This window comes from Gavialis gangeticus, unplaced genomic scaffold (assembly GCF_001723915.1).
Source record: "Gavialis gangeticus isolate Ggan-Ray unplaced genomic scaffold, GavGan_comp1, whole genome shotgun sequence".
Classification (NCBI taxonomy): Eukaryota; Metazoa; Chordata; order Crocodylia; family Gavialidae; genus Gavialis; species Gavialis gangeticus.
In genome coordinates, this window is record NW_017728992.1 from 46257411 (window position 1) to 46263577 (window position 6167).

The 6167-nt window shown below is 45.5% G+C and overlaps 1 long non-coding RNA gene across 1 annotated transcript in view; it reads right to left on the bottom strand.

Moving 5' to 3' along the window:
- Positions 1–3135, bottom strand: part of LOC109299300 — an 8758-nt gene extending 5623 nt beyond the window's left edge. The window contains exons 1-2 of the long non-coding RNA XR_002097812.1: positions 1401–3135; positions 333–418 (exon numbers count right to left, since the gene is read on the bottom strand). This is a non-coding gene — a long non-coding RNA (uncharacterized LOC109299300). The remainder of the gene's footprint in view (positions 1–332; positions 419–1400) is intronic.
- Positions 3136–6167: the final 3032 nt, after the last annotated feature.

The window sequence follows — 6167 nt, forward strand, 5'->3', positions numbered from 1 at the left end:
ACGAAGGTCTGGAACATTTCACCGTGGTCTAAACTGTGGAAAGGGGTGGATCCAGAGGGGGTTCAGGAGCACGGATGCACCCCTCTTTCAGTTGATGTGTGGCAGCAATAGTCCGGGGCTTTTTATCTACTCTCCCCCACTTTCCCCTGTGTGGCACATCCTGTTTTATCTCATTCCTCCCCACCCCCTCCACTTACTCCCTTGCTGCTGCTGTCCCTGTTGACCTGGGGGTGAGGGGATGTTGCTCCACAGCTGCTTCTTTCCTGCCAGGTTTCCCCCACCCCAGGTGTTCCCTGCCAGCCCAGGAGCAGGTGTGGGGGAAGGGAATGCACCTGCTAACACTGCTGTGGCTATCCTCCGCTGATTCTGGCTTCCTATGCAGTCCAGCTGGAGTGGGGAAGGGTCAGCATTGCCTAGTCTTAAATATGAAATTATCGTACTGGAAGCTCGAAATTATCGTATTTGCTGAAAAACTATGGTATACTGAAAAAATATGCAAATACATATGCAAATAAGTCTTTTTATTTACTTTATATTGCGAGTGAGTGAGTGAGTAAGAACTGGGTCACCAAAGTTGAAGTATTTCTTTATTTTGAAGCAAGTGATCATAAGAAACTTACCTGGCAGGGAAACTACCATGAGCACCAAGGTGGTTTTCCTAGTGGCTGGGGAAAACCGCTAACATGGCAGGGGTACTACCCTGACCAAGGTATTGCGTAGTTAGCCTCCCACTTTCACTTCTATTGGGAACATCTTGGCTATACACCAACGTTATAGAAATGGGAGACTCCTCCCTAGCTTGCTTCTGCAGTCATAGGGCTGAGGGCAAGTGAAACTCATAGGTATCTGTACCCCAAGCCTCTGGGTTTGGGCCTGGACATAGGTTGTCTGACAGAGGATTTGGAAACATCTGAAGCCCCAGGCAGGGGTGGAGGGTGCTTGCTGGTAGCAGGGCCACATATGGTTCTTGAATGACTCATGGATTTGGAATTGATTTGGCTGATTTGACTTGGGACATGAAAAATTTTCCTTAAAAAACAAAAACAAAAAACCCCCAAACAAACCCAAAAGTCAGTTAAATCTCTCCGAGAATGACATGGGTTTTGCATATATTGCATCAATTAGCTGCCTCAAATATTTTCATACACGTTGAACACTTTTACTGTTATTGATTGTACATTGTACAGGGGTTGAAATTATTGAACAAATATAATCATCATGCACCTGGCAACACTGGGAAGGAGTGGCTGTGAAACCACCCCCTCTGCCTCTGGAGCAGCCAAAGGGAATGAGGACATTGGTAGTGGTGGGTGAGGGAGTGGGGAATGGAGGAGAGGGGACGAGTTGCTGCACACAGGTGGGAAGGGAAGAGGGACTGACCCAGGAGGGTACATTCTTACCTGACTGGGGACTTAGTCCTGCACTCCTGCTTCTGCTGCAGGGTCTGCCCCACCGGTGGTGGGTGGAAGCTGGGAGCAGATGTGCAGCCACCCATGCAATGTTCCTGCACCCTACTTTACAAAATCCTGGATGCACCCATGACTATGCAGGATTTCTTTTGAGCACAGACTTCCTCAGGGAAGTTCTGTGGCAGTTTCTTTTCAATCCCTGGACTCCATGGTGTGGGGAATTCTTCCTTTGAGAATTACTTGCAAGAGCTAGTTGGAACTGGTTGTCGTGTTGCTCAGAGGCATATGATGACATAATGCTGATGCATTAAAACTCAGATACGAGATAAAGCAGACCTTTCTTTTCAGACTCTGGTTCTGAGAGATTTTTTGAACACAGGCTATGTAGCAAAGACAAGGTAGTAAAATGAATTAGGAAAATGCCCAAAGTGGAAAAAAGGATCAGTTAGAAGTCCCACCAGCATTGAAAGTCTGTGGAAACATGCAGGTCAGCCGGGGAGGGTTTAAACGGCTTTTTACTTTGTATCTGCAAGAAGTGGGAGCCCACAAGCATGAAGACAGTCCAAAAGTAGCCCTCTGAAGAAGTGCTTCTGAAGTACCTGATGTTTTCAATAGTTTTCAGTTCACTCAGACAGAGAAGGTTAGCAATGGAACTGCCACTTATGTGAAAAAGAAATAGGTGGAAAATGCGGTTTTAAAACAGTGTACAAAAAAGGAGAAGTTTATGACTGACCTAAAGCTGGTAAAAAAATTATATAGATGTAAGTAAGTTTGCATTAAAAAGGTCCACAGTGTGGCTCTGATCCTTATGGATCACTGTTAAATTACAGAACAGCATTAATGGAGCATGAGTTGTCATCTGCTGACATTTTGTTCAACAGAAAACCAAATGCCAGAGTCACTGGGTCTTAAAACAGATGGGAAACAGCAGAGAAAGCAAAGCAGCAGCAGCAGCAACAACAAATGAATATGATTTGGGGTCCTGTGAGGTCCCACCAATTTCATGAAAATAATACCATGCAGATCTATGATGTAAAACAACAGTCAGAGATACTGAGGGCAGAAGTCTGTTTCACTGACTAAAATTTAGGAGCATCACTTGTGCAGTTCTTAAATATCCCTGCTTCCCATTAACATTGTACTTTACCTTGCATAACAGCCTAATTTGCAGGTGCTGTTTCCCCCTATCTGATTCAGTCTGTCCCTGCTGTGCATGCTCAAAGGGAATCAGTGCTGTGTCAAATGTATCCCAGTCCATCTTTGCTCCATGTCAATTCAGGTCTGCTCTGGATGCCCAGAAGTGCTCTGTAAATCATAGAAACTGTAGCTGACCAAAAGTCATGGGGTGTGTATCCTTTTGCTCAGCAGCCTAGTGGTTAGAGTGCTAATTCAGACAGGAGGAACATAGAAGACCCAGGGTCAAGGTTTGCTTCCCCCTAGTGGGATTTGGATCCTGATGCTCACACCGGAAGAGAGATACTTAACCCTCAGGGCAGGCAGGGCTAAGAACCCCTTCCTGTTGAGGCTAAGCCACAGGGATGGAAGGAGAACAAGCAAGAGGGAGTCTGACTGTGGCTCAGGGAGCTGTATGCTGCTGTAGTTAGGGGGAAATGAACGCTTGCTTCTAATGTTTTCTGTGCACTTCACAATACTTGATAAATAGCAGTTAGGGACAGAGAGCAGGCTTCTTCCCATCCTGCTTCCTCTGCTTGAAACTTCTTTCCTGTGGGACTGGAGTAGAAACAGAGAATTGGAAGGAGCCTCATGTGCCATTGAATCCACCTGCTCGCATTCACAGGTATTCATTTGCTGAAGGAATCCTCCAAATGGCCACTTTAAGCTCTTGTATGCAGCGATAAGGAACAAAGTTCAGAACACAGCAAGCCACCTTTAAAATGCCATGGGTTTAATGCCATGGGTTTAAAGGGCACTGCCAATGCCTTGTCATTTCATTGACAGGGCAGTAGTTAATACATTCTCAGAAGACTGTAGTAACAGGATCACACCCCCCCACAAGAGCTTTAGACCCCAGCCAATGCCCAAACTACAGTATACAATATTTGTGACACTTCTCACCACACATCCAGCTTATGCAGGGCAGATGAGATGCATAATGAGAAATGTCACAGTAGAGTCAGCTGGTGTCCCACATGACAAGATGGCCTGGAGAATACCAAGTGCTGTGAGTGTGTGGGCTTTCTTATTTTCTGAAAGAAAAGTCCAAGACCCTGAGGCTTGCTACTATCAGTCCACCAGACTTTCTTTTTCTCTCCAGGTAGAGGGACTGGTGTGATTCCACTGGGCCAGATCTTGTCACTAAAATGCAGTGCAAAATAGTTCCAGGACATACAACGGCATAACTTCAGATATACATTAGTGTCTGTGATGTGTTTAGTGTTAAAGTGTTGTTGTATAAGATGCAGAAACAGCCTTGGGAACAGAGGCCAGAACCCAAGGTTCCCACTTTCCAAGGGCAGGCCAGGGCAGGGCAGGGCAAGGCCCTCTTACCTAGGCTACGGAGTCAGGCAGCTTCTTTCTTGCTTTCCTTCTGGCCGCATCTTTCTTCTCTTGGCTATCCAATGGGACAAGAGGAAAGGGGCAGAGGATGCTAACAGCTGTATCTACTCCATTACTTGGGGACTAGGGATCTCTAACAGGAAAAAATAAGTTTAAATTCAAAACCCCTATAGCCTAAGTCTTCCATGTCCTGGCAAAGTGCTGGAACCACTAGTCTGTTTGTGGAGGAAGGGGATCTTTATAGCATTCACACAGATGTCTGAGACCTGTATGCCATATGCAGTCAAAGGGAATTAGAATTATGAGAATCCAAACATGTTGTAGCAGAAGTTAAAATTCCCCATTGGAGGAATTCCCCATGTGCCTCTTAAATAACAGAGGGATCTCTGAAGGTGTTAAATGATGCCTACCAAAATCAATGGAAAATCTACATGGCCCAGCAGGGTGAAGTAGAATTCAGCACTGTGGGCACACCAGCTGTATACATGGACCCTTGAAAATACAGGAGAACTAGGTATCATTACATGAAAAGCAAGATGGCTTCCTGATCCTGGTTGTTTATATCAAGACTCTGCCATCAGCTATACATTAGATGCTTAGTGTGTGAACCAGGATTTAGGTGCGAGTCAGCCATCTTCTGAAGAAGATCTCAGAGAATCTCCAACACAGAAGGTTGAGATGGTTGAACCCAAGGACATGAAACTCTAAACAAAAAATCTGATTGACTGATCCAGAGCAGACAGAAAACCAATTGCAGAATCCAGATCATCTGACTTGCTATGACTCCCAGGCCTGGCATGCAGTTGGCAGGAGGAAAAAACCCCAATGGCTCACCACCAGAACCTTTGATATCCATTGAGCAGAAAATGTTTATTGCTAATTGACCCATAGTCAGTTTATAGTTTTATTCTTCTTGGTCAGACACTGTTTGTTTTAGCTGCTCTTCAGGATGACAACTTGTCTAAGAATGTGCTGGCAGTTAGCAGAAAAAGGGGGTGGGTTCTCCTGAGCCTGCCCAGCTACCTGGAAAAAAGTGATGCGAATTGCCAAACTAAAGACTTGCATGTGACCCAACCAGCCAAAAGAATTCACAGTAGGTAAGGCATGACCTGCCCACTTTGTGAATTGTTGCCTTTGTGGTATATAACTGCATGGGATCATCATTAGAATAACTGCAGCTATTTTACAGCAGAGTTGATTAATATTTTTACAGATGGAGATTTAGGGTTTATGCTCATAATTCTTCCCTAGGGAAAGCCTCTTTTCTCAGGCAAGTAGTTCTGAATATGCACTAGGGCTGTGCGTAGCTTCAGTCCCTGATTCGATTTGGCGGAGATTCGGCCCAATTTGGCACGCTCCCTGGCAGACTCAAAAGTGGACTGAAAGTGCTTCTGGTCCGCTTCCTGGCTCTCTACTGAGCACGCGGTGGGGGGCCCCATGCTCCTGTGGGACACACCATCCACCCCAGCATCGCAGGGTTCACGATCCATTCCTGGTACCTCAAGGTATGTAGAAAAAACATTTAAAGCTGTGTCTATGGCCGAATCACTGATTCTCCGAATCAGCATCGAATCTTCAGATTCAGATTTGGCCAAATCAAATTGGGGACAGTGATCTGAATCAACTAATTGAATCACTGTCCCTGATATGGGCTGAATCCAAATTGAACATGGCCCATTTCACACACCCCTATTATGCACCAGGTCTTATTCTGTGTCTCTGACATCAAAGCGGATCTTATGTCAAAGTCACTAAGTGCAGCATATTTGACACCAATCAGTAGCCACCAGACCACTAAGATGGCTAAATTCCTTATGTGCATCCATTTTGGCTGGAACAGATTCTTATGTAATTAGGATTGTGTTACTATACGTGTTGAGGAGTAAGCAGACGGTCCACCTAGACGTAAGCACTCTTGTGATCCAGTTCCGTTTAGGAAGCTCATGAATTCCACTTAAGTCCCCAGTTTATTAAATAGAGAAAACTGGCACTGAATGATTTCTTGGAACTGATATTATGCATACCACTGGAATGAAGGGGACTCCTCCATGTTATGCCCAGTAATAGCCTACTGGTCAGGGCCCTTGCCTAACATATGGGAGACCTTGGCTCTAGGCCTTCCTCAGTGAGAGGAAATTAGAGCCTACATCTTCCCCTTCTTTGCAGGGTGGGCTAACAACCAGGTTATGAACTAAGAGGGAGTCTGACTGTGCCCTCTGGGATGGACCAAAGCCCTGTGTT